This window comes from Triticum aestivum, chromosome 1D (assembly GCF_018294505.1).
Source record: "Triticum aestivum cultivar Chinese Spring chromosome 1D, IWGSC CS RefSeq v2.1, whole genome shotgun sequence".
Classification (NCBI taxonomy): domain Eukaryota; kingdom Viridiplantae; phylum Streptophyta; class Magnoliopsida; order Poales; family Poaceae; genus Triticum; species Triticum aestivum.
Genome location: NC_057796.1, coordinates 329,932,049 through 329,947,920, shown reverse-complemented (window position 1 = coordinate 329,947,920; position 15,872 = coordinate 329,932,049).

Here is a 15,872-nt window from a genome sequence, read left to right as displayed (position 1 = left end):
ATTCCAAGATGTATACGAGGTCTATAGTACTTCACAATATGCTCAAACTCACATAATCCCAGTCAAATGAAAATCTAAATGCATTTCGAACTTATTAGTTTGTTGGATGCAACAAAACCAACCATAACTCTACATCATCCGTTATAAAGCAACATTTTTGAACACATCCCAATGTGTGAATGAAACGTGTAGAGAGAGCTTGTGAAGATGGAGCAGATAGGGCGGGAAAGATTATATGTATGTGGGCGAGAGAGTAGGAGACAAACCTAACGAGAGAGAGAGAGATAGAGAGAGAAAGGGAGAGGAAGAAGTTAGGTCTGTGAGAAAGATGGAGACATGTAATATACGTGAGATGCGTGTGCATCCGGATTCTGTACGCGTGGAAGGAGAAGAGACAACAGGTTTGATGGGAGAGCTAGAAAAACATGTACGAGAGGGGAAGGATCTCGTGGGTTGAGGGATTGATAATTTTGTGCGGGAGAGAGAGGGGGGGAGAAGTCAGTCAGCCGTCGTCACATCATCCTGCTTCCAAATGGCCCCGCATTCTCTAGTGTAGTGTGGTCGCCGTCTTCGATCTCATCGATGCCCTCTTTGAAGATTGAGGTGATGTGCATGCTGGGGTGCAGAGAAGCACAAGCAAGAGTGGTCGCCATATAACCTTGGATGGGGATGAATTGTGTGCTCGGGGGAGGGGGAGTGTGTGTGGGGTGTGTGTGTGTCAGATATTGCGAGAAATCAGACCTATGGAGAGAAATGTGTGTGTATGTGACGGAAAGCTACATGCTAAATAGGGGTTTCACGGAGAGATTGTGCATGCGAGATAGAGAGCGATGTGCGGGCCTTGAGGTGGGCAGGGGCCGGGTGAGGGTGTCAAAATGTGTGCATTGATGCATTTGTTACATGCGATCGTGCGAGGGACGGACGAATCGAGAGAGATGGTTGTTGTGTTACGGATGCTCCTCTCTCTCTCTCACAAACACACACAAGTACAAATAGAAGACTGTTCTCTCATGTATACACAATGTATCGGCATCTCTATATGTCTCACTCATGCATGATCATTTTCACATTCACACCTCTCTATATCTCTATCACACGCACACCGTCTCCACATTGCCCTTCTGCCACAACACACATATGGACACATACACATGTTCTCTCTTAGTCACACACACAATCAGTATTAAAAAAACTAGGGCGCACCTAAAACATCCAAATCCAAATAAACACGAACTGAAGATAAATTCAAATATATGGAAATATTGTAGCGTGAAGAACTTTTCCAGGAAAAAAAGTTGAGTAATATTCGGGGATTGTTTTCACACACACAAAAAGGTTCAGTGGATGTCCTTCGAGCGCGACACGGTGACGCACCGTTCGATCGACCACGCGGCCACGGTTCACGCACTTACACAAGATTCCGTATCGTTGTTGTGGTAACTAATATAAGCGCTGCCTCAGTCTAATGTTTATGTGTACTAGTATGGTTTTATTTGAAGTTTGACCAACCCTATATAAAACTAAGCTAAGCTCCCATACGCGCACTCATCAATATGCCGTCGCCACTATTGCGCATGCCGGCGCCCGCCTGCTGAGGGAGTCCTAGATTAGGGGGTCCCCGGACGTCCGGGCTATGTGATGTGGACCAGACTCGTGGGCCCTGAAGACACAAGATGGAAGGCGTTCCCCCGTGTCCGGATGGGACTCCCCTTGGCGTGGAAGGCAAGTTTGGCGTTCGGATATGAAGATTCCTTTCTCTGTAAACCGACTCTGTACAACCCTAGCCCCCTCCGATGTCTATATAAATCGGAGGATTTAGTCCGTAGATGCAATCATAATCAAACAAGCTAGACATCTAGGGTTTAGCCATGACAGTCTTGAGATAGATCAACTCTTGTAACCCCTATACTCATCAAAGTCAATCAAGCAGGAAGTAGGGTATTACCTCCGTCAAGAGGGCCCGAACCTGGGTAAACATCGTGTCCCCTGCTTCCTGTTACCTTCGATCCTTAGACGCACAGTTCGGGACCCCCCTACCCGAGATCTGCCGGTTTTGACACCGACATTGGTGCTTTCATTGAGAGTTCCACTGTGCCGTCGTCGAAAGGCTCGATGGCTCCATCGATCATCTACAACAATATTGTCGTGAAGGAGATTTTTTCCCCGGCCAAATCTTTGTATTCGGCGGCTTCGCACTACGGGCCAACTCGCTTGGCCACCTAGAGAAGATCCACAGCTACGCCCTGGTCATTAGACCAGTTTTGGAAATCTGAACTATGTCGCGGACATCCGAGGAGACTTTATCTTCCAAGGGTTCGCGGCCCCAACCACCGCTCTGGCCTTAGATCCGGAGCACGTCACCAGGTTCGAAGACGGGAGTTTGGAGCCGACCGGACTCTCTGTAGCCACGGAGCTCGATTCCGGAGAACCGGAGGGGATAACATCACTGGCAGGCCCGGAGTTACTTCAGGCTCCCTCTATCATCATAAAGCCAGACTTCTCTTTGGACACTAGCTATGAACCCTCGAAGTCCGCGTCATGTGAGCTCGCCCAGGGAACTTCTGTCCCGCCCAGCCCCACGGACCGTTGCTTCCCCGCCCAAACCTTGCTCTTAAACGAGGCTTTGGACTTAATGTGATTCCTTGCTATCACATAGGAATTGCTTCCGAATTGCACCCAGCCCGGACTAGGTGCTGAGGGCAAGGAATTTTGCTTCCCACCCACCACCTACTTCATAGGCACTGTCGAGGATTTAACTGACATGCTCGATTACGCATCTGAAGACATCGGCGGTATGGATGACGATGCCGGAGAGGAGCATGCCCAAAACCCGTCGTTCACTGGACGCTGGACGGCCACTTCCTCATATGACGTGTACATGGTGGACACACCCAAAGAAGGCGACAGTGATGACGAGAAGGATCTAGTCGAGGATGAACCTCCTGAGATGCCACCAAAGCGTCAAGTCAGCGGTGCCGCTCTAAATTGCGTCACGGAAAAGATAGCAATACCGGAACCGGAGACGATAATACTCCGGAGAACGCCGAAGACCAAGAAGCCCCCATCGAACCAACATCCGAGCAGGATGATCGGGAGGACGGGCAAGTTGACCCTTACGAGCCAGCAGGGAACGAGGACTCAGAAGATAGCAACTATCTACCACTCTCCGAGGACGACGTGAGCCTCGGCGACGAAGATTTCATCGTGCCAGAGGAGACCCTTGAACAATAGCGCTTTAAGCTCCGGCTAATAGCCACTGCAAGAAGCCTAAAAAAGAAGCAGCAGCAGCTTCAAGCTAATCAAGATCTGCTCAATGACAGATGGACTAATGTCCTGGCAGCCGAGGAATACGGCCTCGAACGACCAACTAAGAGTTACCCAAAGCGCAAGCTGCTACCCCAATTCGACGATGAGGCGCTGGAGCCCATACCGCCAACGCATGATGCTGTTGACAGACCGGACCGACCACCACATGGCCGGGACAGGGCGGCAACTCAAGCCGAGCACCAGCCCGCACCACCTCGCCGCAGAGGCAGAGAAACAGCGGCTCCAAAATACACCTACAACCTACGACAGGACCTGGACAATAGAGCCAGTCAAATTAGATCAATCTACGGATCAAGGGGGTGTGCCCCAGCACGAGAAGACGGCCATCAGGTCTGGCGCGACAAGCACAACCGCACCCGGGCAGAAAACCACATACGGACCTCATCGGAACTGCGTTGAGACATTGCCCGATACAGAGGTGCCGCACACCCCCTATGCTTCACCGATGAGGTAATGGAACACCAGTTCCGAGAAGGGTTTAAACCCGTTAACATCGAATCATACGATGGTACGACGGATACCATAGTCTAGATTGAAGATTTTCTTCTCCACATTCACATGGCTTGCAGCGACGATCTACATGCCATCAAATATCTCCCCCTAAAACTTAAGGGACCGACATGGCACTGGCTGAACAGCATGCCAAAAAACTCCATCGGCAGCTGGGAGGATTTGGAAGATGCCTTTAGGGACAACTTCCAAGGTACCTATGTACAGCCCCCAGACGCTGATGACCTCAGTCACACAGTCCAGTAACCCGGAGAGTCAGCCCGGAAACTCTGGACCAGGTTCTTAATTAAAAAGAATCAAATTGTAGACTGTCTGGACGCCGAAGCCCTCGCGGACTTTAAACACAGCGTCCGGGACGAATGGCTCGCCAGACACCTCGGCCAAGAAAAGCCGAAGTCCATGGCGGCCCTTACCGCACTCATGACCCACTTTTGCGCGGGAGAATACAGCTAGCTAGCCCGTAGAAGCAATAGCTCTAGCGACCCTGGCACCTCCGAAGCCAGGGACGGCAATGGCAAGCCACGACGCAACAAGCATAAGCATCGAATCAATAATGACGGTACCGAAGATACGACAGTCAACGCCGGATTTAGTGGCCCTAAACCCGGCCAACGAAAGAAGTCGTTCAAAGGAAACAGAGATGGTCCATCCAGTTTGGACAAAATACTCGATTGGCCTTGCTAGATTCATGGCACCCCCGATAAGCCTGCCAACCATACCAATAGAAACTGTTGGGCTTTCAAACAGGCCGGCGAACTCAACGCCGAACACAAGGGGAAAGGGCTGCCCAGCGAGGACGACGACGAAGAGCCCCGTCAACCAAGCACAGGGGGGCAGAAGAAATTTCCCCTTGAGGTACAAACATTAAATATGATATATGTCACACATATCCCCAAGAGGGAGCGCAAGCGGGCATTATCGAACGTCTACGCCATAGAGCCGGTCGCCCCAAAATTCAACCCATGGTCGGCTTGCCCGATCAGCTTCGATCGAAAGGACCACCCAACCAGTATCCGTCATGGAGGTTCGGTAGCTTTGGTCCTCGATCCAATCATTGACGGATTCCACCTCACGTGAGTCCTCATGGACGGTGGTAACAGTCTCAACCTACTTTACCAAGACAATGTCCGCAAAATCGGAATTGATCCATCAAGAATCAGGCCCACTAAAACTACCTCTAAAGGAGTAATACCCGGTGTAGAGGCCCGCTGCACGGGCTCAATCACATTGGAGGTCCTCTTCGGTTCGCCGGACAACTTCCGAAGCAAAGACTTGATCTTCGACATTGTCCCTTTCCGCAGTGGCTACCACGCACTGCTCGGACAAACCGCGTTCGCTTGCTTCAATACAGTCCCGCACTATGCCTATCTAAAGCTCAAGATGCCCGGTCCACGTGGCGTCATTACAATCAACGGAAACATGGAACGCTCCCTCCATACAGAGGAGCATACCACGGCCATCACGGCGAAGTACAAAGCGGCCCTGTCAAGCCGCACATCTCATCGGCTATTAAGCTGCCGTGCTCTATTACACAAGGCGACCAATTCCGCATGCTGACAGCTCAGTAATTCTAGAGCTGGATTAGCAGTTTTGCCTCCGTCGACGCCATGTACATCCGTGAAATCCATACCGCGTGTGTATAATTATGCACTCAAAATACCTCGGGCATCAGCGGAGGCACAATACGGGCAGACCTATAGTATGGTTCAACCCTATATGGCCCTCCCCTTTCTTTAATTATTTTTTCTCTTTTACCACAGGTGAGTCAAAACCTATTCACCCCACGGACTTACAAGGTCTCTCTCTCTCCAAGCCCGATCCCGTACAAATAGTCGAAGACCATTCCTCTTAAGGAATCTGTCTCCCTAAGGCGAAAGCGGCGCAGACATGCGGCAGGAGGTCCAAAGAATTTTGTAGACCTAAACTTTATTCAAGAACCTGTATAGAGCTTTCCCCTTAGACCCCCGACATGTAAAATGGCCTTGGTGATTATGGTACCCTCTGTAAGATTACGTATTGACGTATCAATTAGATTCGAGTGAACACAATTTTTTATTCGGTATCGGCTTTATTCATAGATTGTGTTCCGTCTTTTCAGTTGTCTTACACACACACACACCTCAGCACAAACTGCCAGGGGATCTATACGGCAACATAAGTGTTGCCAAACAAAAGTACGAGCAGCTTTACAGCACAATTCGGCATCCCGAGCTTGGCACTATATGCACCGGCTCCGAATCATGTCTTTGGTCAATAGTTGGGTTGCCCGGCTCCTGTGTTTGCTACCTTATGTTCTGTCTGATCGGCTAGGGTAGTAAAGGGAGAACTACCGCGATTGTGTCTCTGGTTCGTCCGGTTAAACACCTCAGTAGATAAAGCCGAAAACTGATTGTCATGATGCGGCAAGAGCTGGTCAGCCACTTGGCGACTTATTAAAATCTTTTAGCGATTTTTCCGTATTACACGACGGACTGCTTTCCGGTCACATATGTAACGCATCCGCATTCGGATAGCCGCGTACATACCAGGGGCTATCTTGTAGACCCATCGTCAAACTCCTATGGCTAAGTGAGAGTGATAAAGCCTCATAGTCTGATTGCCTGGTTCGCCGCACTGACACCTCCTTCAGGGACCAAGACGTTGGATCAAGTGTGACCATGTGCTATTCTGAACACCCCCGTAGTATCTACGTGGGGGCTGAAGCCGATGACTGGAAAACTCTCAGGAATACAAAAACGGCCGCACAAGAGGATGGAACTTTCAGATAAAGACACAAATATATCGCAAAGCCTTAATACATAATGAAAACGTCCAGGTAGTTCAGGTACGTTCATTCAAACATAATGTCCTTTGAGCACTGGCCCTCTATCAAGCGGTCGCCCTCTAGGATGTCGTCTAAGTAGCGCTCCAGCGTACGGTGGTCCTTGCCTCCAGGCGGGCCCTTAACTGCAACATTGGCGGCCTTCATCTTCGCCCAGTACATCTTGACGCGGGCGAAGGCTATCCGCGCACCTTCTATGCACACTGACCGCTTGACCATGTCAATTTGCGGCACTACATCGACAAGTCGCCGCACCAAGCCGAAATAACTGCTCGGAAGGGGTTCGGTTGGCCACAGCCAAACTATAACGTCCTTCATGGCCGCCCTGGATATCTTATGCAGCTCGGCCCATTGCGCCATTTGGTCGTTCAGCAGCGCCGGGCGCTCCTGCGCTGCGAACTGTGTCCAGGATAGCTTCTCCGTCGCATATCCCTCCTGAGTCTGGAAGAATTGCGTGGCGTCGGCGGCACTCTTCGGAAGATCCGCGAAAGCGTCTAGAGAACTCCACAGTCGATTAAGCAAGGCATGTCTCTGATCGCCAAACTTAGTATGTAAAAGAAAGGGCTTACCAGCCGCTATCTATCCGGCCTGCCGGATCTCCTCGCGAGCCGCTCTTGATTCGGACCGTGCATCTTTGGCCTCTTGAAGGGCCTTGTCGAGTTCGTTTGCCTTGGCTTTATTATCCTTCTCGAGGGACTCACACTTGCGGGCGGCGTCCTTGAGTTCTTGCTCTACGATGGATATCCGCTCCTCGCATTGGCGCCGGGTGGCTTGTTTGTCCTTCAACTCCCCAGCCGCTTTATCAGCGGCCGCATTGATCACCCTAGCCTATTCCTTGGCCCGGGTAAGTTCACCCCTGAGGGTCTCAACCCCGGCTGTGCCATCTGCAGTTACGCAAATAATAGCGTCTGAATTTCAACCTAGTGTTCGCACATTCATATAGGCATAAAAGGGATGTTCGAAGCATACCTTGTGCTTCGTCGAGCCGCTTGTTAATGAGGACAATGTCCTCATTGGCCAGCTTCAATTTTTGCTTTAGTTCGGAAACCTCCGCGGCCTGGGCGGTTGCCGCTAACAGTGAAGCCTGTTTTTTATATTAAATAAGTATGTTACTTCCTTCAGATATCTATAGATCCTCTGTTCGCCCTGCTTCATGGGCCACCAGAGTCTCAGGGGCTACTATCTATATACATGCGTATTTGTTCATATGGAAGGCGGCTAAAGACATTACATCGCATACCTCGAAGCCTGTTAGTAGGCTCGTGAAGGCTTCATTCAGCCCACTTTTTGCGGACTGAATCTTCCCAAACACCGTACCCATCAAGGTACGGTGCTCCTCCAAGACGGACGCACTCTACAGTATGTCCATCAGGGTGTTCGGCGCCTCAGGGTTCATAGAGGTCACCGCAGTATTAGGCGCTCCCCCTCCCTTGAAGGGGGCCGCTCACCTAACTCCGGGTCCGTCTCTAGAGCAGTATTTGGCTGGGGGCCGAATAGTCCAAGGCCCCCATCGTTGGTCTTCACGGGGGGTGCACCTCCTATGTCCTCAACAACCGAGGCATTCCCCTCTGGTGCCGTGTTGATGGCCCCCTGTACCTCTCAGCGATCCGGAGAAGTCCTCCGAGATGACACCTCAATGTCATCCGCCCTTGGGGGCGAGGAAGCTTGTGGTGGTGTCTCACTCTCCATCATCTCCGGCGGTAGATCCCTCGATGACGATGCTACTTGAGGGAGATCGCGGGCTGGACCGAAACACGTAATTTGACACTATTCTCTCAATTCGCAAAGGATTGAAAATATGTGAAGCATCCTTAGGTACTTATGATGCGGCAATAGGCTTGGTCCGGGGGCGGTGCTTAGGGATTGCTTCGGCGTCCGAATCCGAGTCGTCTGAAAAGGATATCCTTCCCCTCTTGCACGCTCCCTCTTCTGGATCTACGGAGGCCGCTCTCTTTTTCCCTTTGAGGGAAGGGCTCTCTTCTTCCTCCTCCCCCTTCCTCCTCGTCTTCATCTTCCTCGTGGGAGGAAGGAGCCTCGGTCCCTCTGGACGTAGCGCCCAAAGTACCTTCGTGGTGGAGGCCATCATCGGCCTCCTTGCCCTTCTTGTTGTCTTTCTTAGCCAGCGCCTGGTAGGGCGCCGGGACCAGCATCCTCATTAACAGAGGTTCGGTTGAGTCTTTGGGGAGTGGAGCCGGACATCTGATCTCCTTCGCTTTCTTTATCCAGCCCTTGTCAAGATGCGGAATTTTCAGTATGCCTCCCTAAAGATTGACGAACTAGGTAATGTTCGGAAATTTAATACTTACTGGGGAGGCCGGATTTTTGCAGTCGAGGCCGGTGTCGTCATACGTCCGTGGCCACGTCTTCCGATTCTTGAAGAGCAGCTTCCAGATCCCTTTGTGCTTCGTGCCAAAGAATCGCTGTAGGGTCTGTGGCCCTTCCGGATTAAACTCCCACATATTAAGAGGCCGTCGTTGGCAGGAGAGAGCTCGACGGATAAGCATCACCTGGACCACGTCGGCAAGGGCGATGTCCTTTTCTATCATACTCTTGATGCGTTTTTGCAGCATCAACACCTCGTCAGAGGATTCCCAGTCTAGACCTTTGTTGGTCCAAGATGCAAGTTGCAGCGGGGGACTGGATCTGAAAGCAGGAGCAGCCGCCCACTAGGTGTCGCGGGGTTCGGTGATGTAGAACCACTCCTACTGGCATACCTTTACTGTGTTCACAAATGTCCCTTTGGGCCAGGTAACACGGTGGAGCTTGCTCACCATAGCGCCGCCGCACTCGACGTTTGGACCGTCGACCACCTTTGGCTTCACATTGAAGACCTTGAGCCACAAGCTAAAGTGTGGGGGAACGCGGAGGAATGCCTCACACACGACGATGAACGCCGAGATGTGAAGGAAGGAATTCGGGGCCAGATCGTGGAAATCCAGCCCATAGTAAAACATGAGACCTCGGACGAAGGGATGAAGGGCAAACCCGAGTCCTCGGAGGAAGTGGGGGATAAATACCACCCTTTCGCTGGACTTTGGGGTAGGGATGACCTGCCCTGGGGTAGGAAGCCTGTGTGTAATCTCCGCCGTCAAGTACCTCACTTCCCGTAGTTCCTTGATGTCCTTCTCCGTTATGGAAGAGGCCATCCACTTGCCTGGGAACCGGATCCAGCCATGGCTGGAGAAGTGGGGGTGAAGGGAAAGATTGGGATTGGGGCGCCGGAGCTCGAGGATGTAGAAGCAGGAAGGGAGGAAGGTGCGGGAAAGAGGGATAGATCCTTATCCTTTTATAAAGGCAGTGAATGTCAAGCGCCTCCTCCCTGGCCTTAAAATTCACCTATTCCCAAGGGGCCGTGTGAACGGCACGGTTGGATTTCCCCAGCCCATATTGATGAGAATCCCGCAATAAGGGGACACGATCTCTGTTTTGACAAGACGTGTCAATAGAGGCAGTGCCTCGAGGCGCGGAGCGGGAGGCCACAAAACGGTTCGAAATAATGATAAAGTCAGAACATAAGATCTCGCCGAAAAAGCTATCAGGGGATGTGACTTATTTTGTGTGAGTATTTTGCCCTGGTGATTCAGGGTTGTAACTGATTGTACAGAGCCGGATATAGTTCTTTTGTTCAGCTACTTTGGAGTATTCGGAGGAGGAACCCGCCTTGCAATGCCGAAGACAATTTGCACGCCGAACTTATCATCATTGAAGCCTGGTTCAGGGGCTACTGAGGGAATCCTGGATTAGGGGGTCCCCGGACGTTCGGGCTATGTGATGTGGGACGGACTCGTGGGCCGTGAAGACACAAGATGGAAGGCATTCCCCCGTGTCCGGATGGGACTCCCCTTGGCGTGGAAGGCAAGTTTGGCGTTCGGACATGAAGATTGCTTTCTCTGTAAACTGACTCTGTACAACCCTATCCCCCTCCGGTGTCTATATAAACTGGAGGGTTTAGTCCGTAGAGGCAATCATAATCATACAGGCTAGACTTCTTGGGTTTAGCCATTACGGTCTTGAGGTAGATCAACTCTTGTAACCCCTATACTCATCAAAGTCAATCAAGCAGGAAGTAGGGTATTACCTCCATCAAGAGGGCCCGAACCTGGGTAAACATCGTGTCCCCTGCCTCCTGTTACCTTCGATCCTTAGACGCACAGTTCGGGACTCCCTACCCGGGATCTGCCGGTTTTGACACCGGCACCTGCTCCGGCCAACCATTTCTCGCCCATCACCGCCGTGTCGCCGCCATCCCTGTGCCATGAAGCCGAAGGCTTGCCCACTCTTGTTGTATGCAGTCCCTCCTCGCCAAGCACGCGAGCAGCTGGTGGAGCCGCGTCTATGCACGCGGCATACAAAGAGGAGGACGAGTGCATGCTCGAGCACGGCGGCGAGGAGGAGATGTTGGGGAATGCAGTATTTCAAAAAATTTACCTACGATCACGCAAGATCTATCTAGGAGATGCATAGCAACGAGCGGGAAGAGTGTGTACACGTACTCTCGTAGGCCAAAAGCGGAAGCGTTTAGTAACGTGGTCGATGTAGTCGAACGTCTTCGCGATCCAACCGATCCAAGCACCGAACGTACGGCACCTCCGCGTTCAGCACACGTTCAGCTCGATGACGTCCCTCGAACTCTTGATCCAGTTGAGGCTGAGGGAGAGTTCAGTCAGCACGACGGCGTGGCGACGGTGATGATGAAGTTACCGGCGCAGCCTAAGCACTACAACGATATGACCGAGGTGTGTAACTGTGGAGGGGGGCACCGCACACGGCTAAGAGAAGACTTGGTGTGTCTTTGGGGTGCCCCTTCCCACCTATATAAAGGGGGGAAGGAGAGGTGGCCGATCCAAGGGGGGCGCACGCCATGGGGAGTCCAACTAGGATTCCCCTCCTAGTTGGAGTCCCCTTTGAAGGAAAGAGGGGGCGCCGCCCCCTCCCTAGTCCAATTCGGACTGTCCATGGGGGGGCCTCCCTTGTTGCCCTTCTCTCCTTTCCAATAAGGCCCATGAAGGCCCATGAACTTCCCGGGGGGTTCCGGTAATCCCCGGTACTCCGAAACTTATCCGAAACGACCCGAACCATTCCGGTGTCCGAATGTAACCTTCCAATATATGAAACTTTACCTCTCGACTATTTAGAGACTCCTCGTCAAGTCCGTGATCTCATCCGGGACTCCGAACAAACTTCGGTCATTAAATCACACAACTCATAATACAAATCTTCATCGAACGTTAAGCGTGTAGACCCTACGGGTTCGAGAACTATGTAGACATGACCGAGACACATCTCCGGTCAATAACCAATAGCGGAACCTGGATGCTCATGTTGGCTCCTACATATTCTACGAAGATCTTTATCGGTCAAACCGCATAACAACATACGTTGTTCCCTTCGTCATCGGTATGTTACTTGCTCGAGATTCGATCATCGGTATCATGCTACCTAGTTCAATCTCGTCACCGGCAAGTCTCTTTACTCGTTCCGTAATGCATCATCCCATAACTAATTCATTAGTCACATTGCTTGCAAGGCTCATAGTGATGTGCATTACCGAGAGGGCCTAGAGGTACCTATCCGATACACGGAGTGACAAATCCTAATCTCGATCTATGCCAACTCAACAAACACCATCGGATACACTTGTAGAGCATCTTTATAATCACCCAGTTACATTGTGACGTTTGATAGCACACAAGGTGTTCCTCCGGTATTCGGGAGTTGCATAATAACATAGTCTGAGGAACATGTATAAGTCATGAAGAAAGCAATAGCAGAAAAACTAAATGATCATTATGCTAAGCTAACAGATGGGTCTTGTCCATCAAATCATTCTCTAATGATGTGATCCCGTTCATTAAATGACAACACATGTCTATGGCTAGGAAACTTAACCATCTTTGTTTAACGAGCTAGCCAAGTAGAGGCATACTAGGGATACTCTGTTTGTCTATGTATCCACACATGTACTAAGTTTCCGGTTAATACAATTCTAGCATGAATAATAAACATTTATCATGATATAAGGAAATATAAATAACAACTTTATTATTGCCTCTAGGGCATATTTCCTTCAGGAGATAGCATGTCATTGTCGTGTCCGCACGCGCGGGAGGAGGCACGCATGGTGGCTGTCGCGGCGGAAGCCGGTCGCGCGCGCTGAGCCCGCAAATCGGGTGCAGACGCGGAATCTACCTTCGAGACCTTGAATGCCACGTGGATCCTACAATCTAAAGGAGCAATTTGGGTCACTCGACTCTTGTGAGCCATTGATGGAACATGGATGGCCAGAAAGGCTTCTTCAAACTCCGAAATTGATGCACTGTTCATCTTCTCTCTCAGGCATCGAGCCGCTAGCCTGCCACACGCCTAATCGCCTGCCGTCGCCCCGCCCTCCCCTGGACCGCCTACCACCACCATGCTCCCCCACCCCTGCCATCCGTTTAACCCTGGGCATGATCCATTTTTTCCGGCGAACTGCATTCCACACCCAACACTCACAAGATAGATCATGGGCACCCTGATACGTCTCCAACGTATATATAATTTTTGATTGTTCCATGCTCTTATATTATCCATCTAGGATGTTTTATATGTTATTTTATATGATTTTTGGGACTAACCTATTAACCTAGAGCCCAGTGCCGGTTTCTATTTTTTCCTTGTTTTTGAGTTTTACAGAAAAGGAATACCAAACGGAGTCCAATTGACCTGCCAATTTTTGTGGATTTTTTATGGACCAAAAGAAGCCCCGGAAGTAAAATCGTTGGGCCAGAAGAGTTCCAAGCCATCCACGAGGGTGGAGGGCGCACCCTACCCCCCTGGGCGCGCCCCTGCCTCATGGATGACTCGGGGACCCCCCCTGACATGAGACCGACGCCAAAAATTCCTATAAATACAGAAACCCCCGAAAGAAACCTAGATCGGGAGTTCCGCCGCCGCAAGACTCTGTAGCCACCAAAAACCAATCAGAACCCTGCTCCGGCACCCTGTCAGAGGGGGGAATCATCACCAGTGGCCATCTTCATCATCCCGGTGCTCTCCATGACAAGGAGGGAGTAGTTCACCCTCGGGGCTGAGGGTATGTACCAGTAGCTATGTGTTTGATCTCTCTCTCTCTCTCTCGTGTTCTTGATTTGGCACGGTCTTGATGTACCGCGAGCTTTGCTACTATAGTTGGATCTTATGATGTTTCTCCCCCTCTACCTTCTTGTAATGGATTGAGTTTTCCCTTTGAAGTTATCTTATCGGATTGAGTCTTTAAGGATTTGAGAACACTTGATGTATGTCTTGCGTGGGATACCTGTGGTGACAATGGGGTATTCTATTGATTCACTTCATGCATGTTTTGGTGATCAACTTGCGGGTTCCGTGACCTTGGGAATCTATGCATAGGGGTTGGCACACGTTTTCGTCTTGACTCTCCGGTAGAAACTTTGGGGCACTCTTTGAAGTTCTTTGTGTTTGTTGAATAGATGAATTTGAGATTGTGTGATGCATATCGTCTAATCATACTCGCGGATACTTGAGGTGACTTTGGATTATCTAGGTGACATTAGGGTTTTGGTTGATTTGTGTCTTAAGGTGTTATTTTACTACGAACTCTAGGGCTGTTTGTGACACTTATAGGAATAGCCCAATGGATTGATCGAAAAGAATAACTTTGAGGTGGTTTTGTACCCTACAATAATCTCTTTGTTTTTTCTCCTCTATTAGTGACTTTGGAGTGACTCTTTGTTGCATGTTGAGGGATAGTTATATGATCTAATTATGTTATCCTTGTTGAGAGAACTTGCACTATTGAAAGTATGAACCCTATGCCTTGTTTCGAAGCATTGCAATACCGTTTGTGCTCAGTTTTATCATTAGTTACCTTGCTGTTTTTATATTTTCAGATTACAAAAACCTATATCTACCATCCATATTGCACTTGTATCACCATCTCTTCGCCGAACTAGGGCACCTATACAATTTACCATGGTATTGGGTGTGTTGGGGACACAAGAGACTCTTTTCTATTTGGTTGCAGGGTTGTTTGAGAGAGACCATCTTCATCCTACGCCTCCCACGGGTTGATAAACCTTAGGTCATCCACTTGAGGGCAATTTGCTACTGTCCTACAAACCTCTGCACTTGGAGGCCCAACAGCGTCTACAAAAAGAAGGTTGTGTAGTAGACATCAAGCTCTTTTCTGGCACCGTTGCCGGTGAGGTTAGTGCTTGAAGGTATATCTTTAGATCTTGCAATCGAATCTTTTAGTTTCTTGTTTTATCACTAGTTAGTTTATAAAAGAAAACTACAAAAAGAAAATGGAATTGAGTGTGCCTCATATGATGCATCTTTTTAATGTCTTTCGTGAAAATAAGGATTCCGATAATTGTGCCAAAGTGTTAGAAGAAGAATGCAATAAAATGTTTGGCATACAATCTTTGAATGATGAGCATGATTGCAATGTTGTTAGTATGAACTCTTTCAATATCCATAGTAGTAATGATGATTGCACTAGTCATGATAAAAATATCTCTAATAATCATGTCAATTTTTGTGGAGTGCATAGAGCTTGCAAGCACATACCAAATAGGTAAGATAGATTTTGCAAGAGGCATAAGTATTTAGAAACTAAATGGTTGCAAGAGAGGCTAGATGCTTGTGCTGAAAATTTAAAATTTCTTTGCCATCCTTGTGAACTTTGCAATGAACGTGATCATTTAAATCTCCAATGCAAATTCTTTCATGATCGAATCGTGTCCAAAAGTTGTGATGACTTGATTTCCCTTGCGCATCATAATGAACTTAGTTTGCTTGTGGGTTATGAACAAATGAAATGTATAACTAATGATCTTCCAGAATTTGTTCTAGATAAAGTTCTTGATTTTGATCTAGAGGAAATTTATATGTATTGGGCAGTGAATTGCATTGAAAATCCTTATATTGCCAATTACATAAAGACAAGAAAACAAATAGAAGATGAAGAGAATACTAATGAAAGGGAAGAGATTTTCCAATATCCTCCTATTCTTTCTTATGATGAATCAGGTAACGAGGAGGAGCTTTCTATTCAACCAATATCATTAATAAAGGAGCTCCAAAAAGAGGATTAAACCCACACATGATGCGAAGAAGAAAAAGCAAAGACAGAGAAGCAAAGGTAAAAAGGTATCCCTCCCAAATGATGTTGCTCCTATTACTCATTGTGATGATGATAATTGCTATACTATTG